Genomic DNA, 12038 nt, shown 5'->3' with positions numbered 1-12038 from the left:
CTTCTATTTTTTAAATATATGTAGGATATTTTTAAATAGAGGCAGTGTGAGGTGCACAACTTTTTAATGATATACTTTGCGACAAGATGAAGTTACTGGTTTAGCACAGGGCTAAATCGCTGGCTTTGAAAGCAGACCAAGGCAGGCCAGCAGCACGGTTCAATTCCCGTACCAGCCTCCCTGAACAGGCGCGGAATGTGGCGACTAGTGGAGCGATTTTCATTTCATTTCATTTCAAATGAGGTGTACGCTTTCAAAATCCCAATGAACACAGCAGTTCAAGATGATAAAATACCTGTCAGAACACTTCACTCTCAATCACGTAGACAGTATTAGATCGAGTGGTTCTCGAGTTACGGACAAAGTATTCGGGAGGATAATATGGGTGTAGCGCACAAAGACTCACGAGAGACGAATAGAGATGAAGTCAATGAGGCTTTATTAAGCGTGACTTGTTCCCCGCAGTTCAGTAACAGACTGGCCTGCGGGGGAGAACTCCTGGTTCTTATACTCCACCTTCAGGGCGGAGCTAGAGCTCAACAGCCAACCAGGACCCGGGATCTGTCAGCCAATGACATCACGGCTTCACAGTCCCACATGACCCCTAATGCATACTACCAAATTCACCCCTTGTTAAAAATGAACCCGGCGGGGTGGTGCTTCGCATGGTGGTAGGGGTTTACAAAGCTGGTCCTGGGAGGAAAACCTTTGCATGTCATCACAGTATGTACAGGGTTTTTTTTGTTTTGCACTATTTACAGTAGTCGTAAGGGGGAAAAGAAAAAAAGTTCTCGTTAAAGTCCACAACATTGTAGTGTTACATCCATGCCACGAGTCGGTCGGGCGGTCTGGTCGTCCTTGTCGACCGCCTCGGCCCCGGTGGTGGTGCTTGTTCCCGTGTTGTCGTCTCCGGGAGCCTCACGGTTTCTGCTTCAGCTTCACTTCTGGTCAGACCTGGGAGGAGGACCGATCCTCCCGGGAAGGGGGCGGTGGCGGGGTGCGCCGGTGGCAGGGAGGGGGTGATTGGTGTCGGGGGGGTGTGCGTGTTGCCGGCGGGCGCCAGATCGCGCAGGGAGACCGTGCCCTGTCGGCCGTCGGGGTACTCCACGTAAGCGTACTGCGGGTTCGCGTGGAGGAGGTGAACCCTCTCGACCAACGGGTCCGACTTGTGCGCCCGCACATGTTTTCGGAGCAAGATGGGTCCTGGGGCCGCCAGCCAGGTCGGCAGCGACATTCCAGAGGAGGACTTCCTGGGGAAGACAAGGAGGCGCTCATGAGGCATTTGGTTAGTGCTAGTACACAGTAGCGACCGGATGGAGTGGAGAGCGTCCGGGAGGACCTCCTGCCACCGTGAAACTGGGAGGTCCCTGGACCGTAGGGCCAGTAGGACGGTCTTCCAGACCGTGCCGTTCTCCCTCTCTACTTGCCCGTTCCCCCGGGGGTTGTAGCTGGTCGTCCTGCTCGAGGCTATACCGTTGCTGAGCAGGAACTGGCGCAGCTCGTCACTCATGAAGGAGGACCCCCTGTCGCTGTGGACGTATGCGGGGCAACCGAACAGTGTGAATATGGTGTTAAGGGCTTTAATGACTGTGGCCGCTGTCATGTCAGGGCAGGGGATGGCGAAGGGGAAGCGGGAGTACTCATCCACCACATTCAGGAAGTATGTGTTGCGGTCGGTGGAGGGGAGGGGCCCTTTGAAATCCAGACTAAGGCGTTCAAAGGGACGGGAAGCCTTGATCAGGTGCGCACCATCCGGCCTGAAAAAGTGCGGTTTGCACTCTGCGCAGATGTGGCAGTTCCTTGTGACTGTATGGACCTCCTCCACAGAGTAGGGGAGGTTGCGGGACTTTATAAAGTGGTAGAACCGAGTGACCCCCGGGTGGCAGAGGTCCTCGTGGAGGGTTTGGAGGCGGTTAATTTGTGCGTTGGCACATGTGCCGCGGGATAGGGCATCGGACGGCTCGTTCAGCTTTCCGGGACGGTACAGGATCTCATAGTTGAAGGTGGAGAGCTCGATCCACATGGGGCGCTGGGGGGGATGGGGAGTGTTTGAAACGCGCAGGACTCCTTGTTCTCCGGGGACAGCGGTGGCCGGGACCCAAAATTGCTGCGCTTGCGGGTCGTACATAGGGCACTGGGGGGGTTGGGGAGCGTTAGAAACGCGCAGGACTGCTTCTTCTCCTGGGACAGCGGCGACCTCCCGGGACCGGCACACAGCCGCGAAATGGCTCTTTTTCCCGCAGCTCTTGCAAATCGCTGCGCGGGCCGGGCAGCGCTGCCGGGGGTGTTTCGCCTGGCCGCAGAAATAGCAGCGGGCTCTCCCGGGACGACTTGGAGTCTGAACCGCGCAAGCCTGTGTGGTGGGGGGGGGGGGGGGTTTGTCGCGACGGGGGTCCACGGAGCCCAAGGGGCTGCCGCGCGGTCGGGGCCGTACGCGCGGGCGTTTCGCGCGGCTACATCCAGGGAGGCTGCAAGGGCCCGTGCCTCTGAGAGTCCCAGCGACTCTTTTTCCAAAAGTCTTTGGCGGATTTGGGGAGAGTTCATACCTGCGACAAAAGCATCGCGCATCAACATGTCCATGTGTTCAATCGCGTTTACCGGCGGGCATCTGCAGGCCCGTCCCAAAATTAGCAGCGCGGCGTAGAATTCGTCCAGCGATTCTCCGGGACTTTGCCGTCTCATTGCGAGTTGGTAGCGTGCGTAGATCTGGTTCACTGGGCGAACATAGATGCTCTTTAGTGCTGCGAACGCCGTCTGGAAATCCTCTGCGTCTTCGATGAGAGGGAAAATTTCCGGGCTTACCCTCGAGTGCAGGACCTGTAGTTTCTGGTCTTCTGTGACCCGGCCGGGGGCCGTTCTGAGGTAGGCCTCGAAACAAGTCTGCCAGTGTTTGAAAACTGCTGCTGAGTTCACTGCGTGGGGGCTGATCCTCAGGCATTCCGGGATGATCCTGCGCTCCATAATCCTTTACGCACGCTTAATAAATTGTAGCGCACAAAGACTCACGAGAGACATAGAACATAGAACATAGAACATAGAACAATACAGCGCAGTACAGGCCCTTCGGCCCACGATGTTGCACCGAAACAAAAGCCATCTAACCTACACTATGCCATTATCATCCATATGTTTATCCAATAAACTTTTAAATGCCCTCAATGTTGGCGAGTTCACTACTGTAGCAGGTAGGGCATTCCACGGCCTCACTACTCTTTGCGTAAAGAACCTACCTCTGACCTCTGTCCTATATCTATTACCCCTCAGTTTAAAGTTATGTCCCCTCGTGCCAGCCATATCCATCCGCGGGAGAAGGCTCTCACTGTCCACCCTATCCAACCCCCTGATCATTTTGTATGCCTCTATTAAGTCTCCTCTTAACCTTCTTCTCTCCAACGAAAACAACCTCAAGTCCATCAGCCTTTCCTCATAAGATTTTCCCTCCATACCAGGCAACATCCTGGTAAATCTCCTCTGCACCCGCTCCAAAGCCTCCACGTCCTTCCTATAATGCGGTGACCAGAACTGTACGCAATACTCCAAATGCGGCCGTACTAGAGCTCTGTACAGCTGCAACATGACCTCCCGACTCCGGAACTCAATCCCTCTACCAATAAAGGCCAACACTCCATAGGCCTTCTTCACAACCCTATCAACCTGGGTGGCAACTTTCAGGGATCTATGTACATGGACACCTAGATCCCTCTGCTCATCCACACTTTCAAGAACTTTACCATTAGCCAAATATTCCGCATTCCTGTTATTCCTTCCAAAGTGAATCACCTCACACTTCTCTACATTAAACTCCATTTGCCACCTCTCAGCCCAGCTCTGCAGCTTATCTATATCCCTCTGTAACCTGCTACATCCTTCCACACTATCGACAACACCACCGACTTTAGTATCGTCTGCAAATTTACTCACCCACCCTTCTGCGCCTTCCTCTAGGTCATTGATAAAAATGACAAACAGCAACGGCCCCAGAACAGATCCTTGTGGTACTCCACTTGTGACTGTACTCCATTCTGAACATTTCCCATCAACCACCACCCTCTGTCTTCTTTCAGCTAGCCAATTTCTGATCCACATCTCTAAATCACCCTCAATCCCCAGCCTCCGTATTTTTTGCAATAGCCTACCGTGGGGAACCTTATCAAACGCTTTGCTGAAATCCATATACACCACATCAACTGCTCTACCCTCGTCTACCTGTTCAGTCACCTTCTCAAAGAACTCAATATGGTTTGTGAGGCATGACCTACCCTTCACAAAGCCATGCTGACTATCCCTGATCATATTATTCCTATCTAGATGATTATAAATCTTGTCTCTTATTATCCCCTCCAAGACTTTACCCACTACAGACGTGAGGCTCACCGGTCTATAGTTGCCGGGGTTGTCTCTGCTCCCCTTTTTGAACAAAGGGACCACATTTGCTGTCCTCCAGTCCTCTGGCACTATTCCTGTAGCCAATGATGACATAAAAATCAAAGCCAAAGGTCCAGCAATCTCTTCCCTGGCCTCCCAGAGAATCCTAGGATAAATCCCATCAGGTCCCGGGGACTTATCTATTTTCAGCCTGTCCAGAATTGCCAACACCTCTTCCCTACGTACCTCAATGCCATCTATTCTATTAGCCTGGGGCTCAGCATTCTCCTCCACAACATTACCTTTTTCTTGAGTGAATACTGACGAAAAATATTCATTTAGTATCTCGCCTATCTCTTCAGACTCCACATACAATTTCCCATCCCTGTCCTTGACTGGTCCTACTCTTTCCCGAGTCATTCGCTTATTCCTGACATACCTATAGAAAGCTTTTGGGTTTTCCTTGATCCTTCCTGCCAAATACTTCTCATGTCCCCTCCTTGCTCGTCTTAGCTCTCTCTTTAGATTCTTCCTCGCTACCTTGTAACTATCCATCGCCCCAACCGAAACTTCACACTTCATCTTCACATAGGCCTCCTTCTTCCTCTTAACAAGAGATTCCACTTCCTTGGTAAACCACGGTTCCCTCGCTCGACGCCTTCCTCCCTGTCTGACCGGTACATACTTATCAAGAACACACAGTAGCTGATCCTTGAACAAGCCCCACTTATCCAGTGTGCCCAACACTTGCAGCCTACTTCTCCACCTTATCTCCCCCCAAGTCACGTCTAATGGCATCATAATTGCCCTTCCCCCAGCTATAACTCTTGCCCTGCGGTGTATACTTATCCCTTTCCATCATTAACGTAAACGTCACCGAATTGTGGTCACTGTCCACAAAGTGCTCTCCTACCTCCAAGTCCAACACCTGGCCTGGTTCATTACCCAAAACCAAATCCAACGTGGCCTTGCCTCTTGTTGGCCTGTCAACATATTGTTTCAGGAAACCCTCCTGCACACACTGTACAAAAAACGACCCATCTATTGTACTCGAACTATATCTTTTCCAGTCAATATTTGGAAAGTTAAAGTCTCCCATAATAACTACCCTGTTACTTTCGCTCATATCCAGAATCATCTTCGCCATCCTTTCCTCTACATCCCTAGAACTATTAGGAGGCCTATAAAAAACTCCCAACAGGGTGACCTCTCCTCTCCTGTTTCTAACTTCAGCCCATACTACCTCGGAAGAAGAGTCCCCATCTAGCATCCTCTCCGCCACCGTAATACTGCTCTTGACTAGCAGCGCCACACCTCCCCCTCTTTTGCCTCCTTCTCTGAGCTTACTAAAACACCTAAACCCCGGAACCTGCAACATCCATTCCTGTCCCTGCTCTATCCATGTCTCCGAAATGGCCACAACATCGAAGTCCCAGGTACCAACCCACGCTGCCAGTTCCCCTACCTTGTTTCGTATACTCCTGGCATTGAAGTAGACACACTTCAAACCACCTACCTGAACACTGGCCCCCTCCTGCGACGTCAAATCTGTGCTCCTGACCTCTATACTCTCATTCTCCCTTACCCTAAAACTACAATCCAGGTTCCCATGCCCCTGCTGCATTAGTTTAAACCCCCCCAAAGAGCACTAACAAATCTCCCCCCCAGGATATTTGTGCCCCTCAGGTTCAGATGTAGACCATCCTGTCTGTAGAGGTCCCACCTTCCCCAGAAAGAGCCCCAGTTATCCAAAAATCTGAATCCCTCCCGCCTGCACCATCCCTGTAGCCACGTGTTTAAATGCTCTCTCTCCCTATTCCTCATCTCACTATCACGTGGCACGGGCAACAACCCAGAGATAACAACTCTGTTTGTTCTAGTTCTGAGCTTCCATCCTAGCTCCCTGAAAGCCTGCCTGACATCCTTGTCCCCTTTCCTACCTATGTAGTTGGTGCCAATGTGGACCACGACTTGGGGCTGCTCCCCCTCCCCCCTAAGGACCCGGAAAACACGATCCGAGACATCACGTACCCTTGCACCTGGGAGGCAACATACCAAACGTGAGTCTCTCACGCTCCCACAAAATCTTCTATCTGTGCCCCTGACTATAGAGTCCCCAATTACTAATGCTCTGCTCCTCTCCCCCCTTCCCTTCTGAGCAACAGGGACAGACTCCGTGCCAGAGGCCCGTACCCCATGGCTTACCCCTGGTAAGTCGTCCCCCCCACAAGTATCCAAAGCGGTATACTTGTTTCTCAGGGGAACGACCACAGGGGATCCCTGCACTGACTGTTTTTTCCCAGTCCCTCTTACAGTTACCCACCTATCTCCAATCTTTGGTGTAACTAATTCCCTGAAGCTGCTATCTATGACCCCTTCTGCCTCCCGAATGATCTGAAGTTCTTCCAACTCCAGCTCCAGTTCCCTAACTCGGTCTTGGAGGAGCTGGAGATGGCAGCACTTCCTGCAGGTAAAATCAGCAGGGACACTAACTGCATCCCTCACCTCAAACATCCTGCAGGAGGAACATTGCACTCCCTTCCCTGCCATTCCTCTAACTTTCTACCAAGATCTGGCTAACAACTAAATTAAATTTTTATAAAAAATAATAATAATATAATAAAATATGGTACTTACCTCAGACCAATGGGTTTTATTATTAGGTTAGAGGAGGAGGGCGGGTGGGAGACACTACACGTGTAGTGTCTCGGGTTTCCTCTCCACCAGAATTTATTGGTGAGGGTCTTCCCAGACGTCCGCGGGTCGACTTCCTGTTCCCGCCTAAAAAAATAATTTAAAAAAAAAGAAAAATTCTCAGCTCCTGCTGAAATTGACTAACCAGCCAGCTCCACTCCCGCCGAAATCGACTGGCCTGCCCCTGCAAAGACAAGTGCTTTTAAAGGTTGACTTACCTCCCAGCAACCTCCTTCCGCAATGCTCCCGCTGAAACTGACTCACCAGCTGTTCTCACGCCGCCGAAATCGACTGGCCTGCCCCTGCAAAGACAAGTGCTTTTAAAGGTTGACTTACCTCCCAGCAACCTCCTTCCGCAATGCTCCCGCTGAAACTGACTCACCAGCTGTTCTCCCGCCGAAATCGACGAATAGAGATGAAGTCAATGAGGCTTTATTAAGCGTGACTTGTTCCCCGCAGTTCAGTAACAGACTGGCCTGCGGGGGAGAACTCCTGGTTCTTATACTCCGCCTTCAGGGCGGAGCTAGAGGTCAACAGCCAACCAGGACCCGGGATCTGTCAGCCAATGACATCACGGCTTCACAGTCCCACATGACCCCTAATGCATACTACCACAATGGGAAACTAGAACTTGGAAATAAAAATGGATTGTTTTGAAGATTACTTTGAAGGATGTGCTAAGAAAGTTCCTCTGTGAGAAGGAGACTCATATAGGAAGACCCAGGCCATAATAGTCAACACAGAAGGAAGGCAGAATTTTGTTTTTAAATGAAAAGAAAACAAAAATATACAATGCACAAACATTAAGTGAGGGTATTATCAATATAAGAAGAAGTAACAGCAATAAAGATGCAGTCCCCAAAATTCAGCACTGTTTTGGTAGATCTGAGACTGAGTGGAGGTGTTTTACCCAAAGTTGCATCACTGGCCTTGTTCCAAATTGTGGGTCTGCAGGTTTCAGCACACTGCTGGCAGACTTTCAGAGCAAATGTGGGTGCCTGCTCAGTTGGGGGTGGGGGGAGGGGAAGGAAACCCACTGCAGTGCAGTGTAGTTTGGCCAGCTGCTTTTAACAAGGTCAGATTTTGAAACTGATGCTTTCTCTACTGTAATCAATTGCTCTGAAATCAATTGACGTAGGAAAAGAAGGTATTTAAACGGCAAGATAATTGAGGCCCTTATTAACCACCAAGGTGTTGCCTACGTGGCCAGATGTCTGGGCATTATGGGATGTACCTCAGAATTCTCAAGAAAATGAGAAAAGAAATGCATCTGTCATAATATACACCAGTATATCATGGTGCAGACACACACTGATGGACACACAGTGGGACCAATCAACATACACAACACCGCAGCCAATCACCAGTGAGAGCACACGCACTATAAAGACAGGGGACATCAGAGTTCCCGCTCATTCGAGTAGCAGCTAGCTAGGAGCACAGAGCTCACAACCTGCAACACAGACATTCACCATGTGCTGAGTGCATCAACTGGTTAGGACAAGGCAAAGGTCTTTAGTTAAAGCTGGTATCGTATTTACCCACAGTTCAAGTATGTTTAAATAGTTAACCTTTTAATAAAATAGTGTTGCACTACTTCAAGTGTTGGTGACCTGTATGTGATCCAGAACACCCAACACATCAGCATCAAGCTGTAATTGATGTTTTCAGAGCTCCTTAAATACAGGGCTAGGAGCTGAAGAGGCCCGAACAAGGAAACTACAAACATACAAATTAGGAGCAGGAGTAGGCCACTCGGCCCCTTGAGCCTGCATTAAGACCATGGCCTATCTGATTATAACCTCAGTTCCAGATGCCCACCTACCCTTGACAATCTTTCACCCCCTTGCTGATCAAGAATCGACCAAAGACTTTGCTTCCACCACCTTTTGAGGAAGCGAGTTCCAGAGGTTCACAACCATCTGAGAGAAAAAATTCTCCTCATCTCTGTCTTAAATGGTTGACCCCTCATTTTTAAATGGTGCTCCCTAATTCTAAGTTTTCCCACAAGAGGAAACGTCCTTTCCACATCCGCCTTGTCAATATCCCCTCACGATCTTCTATGTTTTAATCGAGACACCTCTTTCTCTTCTAAACACCAGGAGATAAGCCCAGCCTGTCCAACCTTTCCTGATAAAACAATCTGCCTATTCCAGGTATTAGTCCAATAAACCTTCTCTGAACTGGCCCCAATGCATTTACATTCTTCTTTAAATAAGGAAACCAGAACTGTACACATTACGGTGTGGCCGCACCAATGCCCTGTATAACTGAAGCACAACCTTCCTACTTTTGTATCTAATTCCCCTCACAATAAACAATAACTGGAATAAATAAATAACAAACTACTAACACTAACTAACTATTATAGAGCTACTGCAAAATGCATCTATCCACCAACACGTCTTACTTCCAATTCCCCCAGGCACAGAGCCGCATAGATACATAGATACATAGAAGTTAGGAGCAGGAGGAGGCCCTTCGAGCCTGCTCTGCCATTCATCCCGATCATGGCTGATCATCCAATTCAATAGCCTAATCCTGATTTCTCCCCATAACATGGTAGACTTACACTGCCACCTGCTGTTTGGAGGTTGTGTACAACATTATATACTGAATTCCTTTATGCACATCATCACACTGTTCACCGGCCTGTTCATCCCCCATACGTCCCACGTTACGAATCTTACCGGAGGCTTGCGCCTCTACTGTCCGCCATCCTCCTCTTCCAATTCTGCCCCCTTTAATTTCACCCTAAACTGGGCCCATCCAAGATGGCCCCCTTCTCCATCCATGACCCCACACCTACTCCAACACTGCCACGTCACGTCCCCCCTCCTCCGCCAACTCCTGCCCACCCGTCAACCCCCACTTGGCCAACCGCAGCCACCACCCCTACCTCACTTTCGTTCACCGGCATTACCTAGCAGCGTGGCAGCTCCTGCCCGAAGGCTCCTGTTATCTACACCTCCCTCCCTTCCCCGCACCCTCTCCTCCCTGGTCAGTGCAAACGGCTCCCTGTGGACCCCAACCTCCCAAACACAAACAAAGACACATCCAAAACCACAGGTCACCTTCTCCAAAAATTAACCCACAAGTGGCGGGAGGGGAGGGGGGGAGGGGGAGGGAGGGGAGGATGGGATGGGCAGTTGCCCCCTTAAAAACCTAGTGCCCCTTAGCAAACAATCACAACAACAAAATCACCCCACCTGAGAAGAACCCCCCCCCCCCCCCGCCCCCCCCCCCCCCCCCCCCCCCCCCTCTGATCCCCACACTACCTGCATCTTCCGAACTCCATTGTTCCAGCTCTTCCATCTCCCATCAACATTTAGTTCTCCCCCAATTTATGGTCTCTAATAAAGTCATTGGCCTCCTCTGGGGTTCCAAATAGTATTCTTGGCCTTCAAACGTTACCCACAGGGTACAGCACTCCAAACTTGATCTGCCTCCGGTATAGAACTGCTTTGACCCTGTTGAACCCAGCACGCCTTTTCGCCAGCTCTTCTCCAATGTCCTGATAGATTCGGACCCTGTTCCCCTCCCATTCACAGTTTCGCTTCTCCCTGGCCCACCGCAGGATCTTCTTCTTCTCCACAAACTTATGGAGCCTCACAATCTCCGCCCGCGGCGGCGCCCACGCTCTTGCCTTCTGCCTTAGGGACCTGTGATTCCTATCTACCTCTGGGGCCTTGTCCAGCTCCCCTTCCGCCACCAGCCCCGTCAGCGTCCTTGAGACATATCTCAGTCCCCATAATAACAATGATCCCATCCGCTCACCAACCCCCAAACATCAGCCCGCATGTTTACATTAAAAAATGACAAAAAGGAATCAGGGATTACCCGTAGTCACCCTTAATCTACACAGCCCCCCTCCCCCCCACCCCACCCCACCCCCCACCTCCCCAACTAATGTTCGATGTTATCCAATTCTTGAAAGTGCATAATAAATAGTGCCCATGACTTGTAGAACCCCTCCGAGCTTCCCCTCAGATAGAACTTAACCTACTCAAGGGTCAAGTATTCCAACAGGTCCCCCCGCCACGCCAGGGCACTGGGTGGAGAGGCTGCTCTCCATCCCAGCTGGATCCGTCTTCGGGCGATCAACGAGGCGAAGGCTATGATATCTGCCTCCGCTCCCGTTTCCAACCCTGGCTGGTCCGACACCCCGAATATGGCCTCCTGGGGACCCGGGTCCAGTTTCACACGCACCACCTTGGAAATTACCCTTCCAGTACTCCCCTAGCTTTGGACAGGACCAAAACATATGAACGTGATTCGCGGGCCCCCCCCCGCAACGCTCACACACATCCTCTACTCCTTCAAAAAATCGGCTCATCCTCGCCCTAGTGAGGTGCGCTCTATATACCACCTTCAGCTGTATCAGCCCCAACCTCGCACATGGGGTGGAGGCATTCACTCTCCGGAGCACCTCACACCAGACACCCTCCTCTATGGCCTCTCCCAGCTCTTCCTCCCACTTTGCTTTGATCCCTTCCAGTGGTGCCTTATCCTCTTCCAGAATAGCTCCGTACACCGCTGACACTGCCCCCTTCTCCAGTCCCCTTGTCGTCAACACCTCCTCCAGCAATGTGGAGGCCGGTTCCTCTGGGAAGCTCTGTATCTCCTTCCTGGCGAAATCCCGAACCTGCATGTACCTAAACTCTTCTCCCTGCTCTAGCCCATACTTCGCTTCCAGCTCCCTCAATCCTGCAAACCGACCCCGAAGAAACAAATCTTTTAGCGTCTTAATCCCCTTCTCTTCCCATTTCCGAAAACTTCCATCCCACCTCCCTGGCTCAAATCTGTGGTTCCCCCGAATCGGCATTTCCCTTGACCCTAAACCCAACCCGAAGTGTTGGCGAAACTGCCTCCAGATTTTCAATGAAGCTATTATTACCGGACTCCCTGAATATTTCCCCGGAGCTATCAGGCGCGGCGCTGTTGCATGTGCCTTCAGGCCCGACCCCCTGCACAAACTC

The sequence above is a fragment of the Scyliorhinus torazame genome, chromosome 2 (assembly GCF_047496885.1).
Source record: "Scyliorhinus torazame isolate Kashiwa2021f chromosome 2, sScyTor2.1, whole genome shotgun sequence".
Taxonomy (NCBI): domain Eukaryota; kingdom Metazoa; phylum Chordata; class Chondrichthyes; order Carcharhiniformes; family Scyliorhinidae; genus Scyliorhinus; species Scyliorhinus torazame.
Note: the sequence above shows the minus strand (reverse complement) of the source record.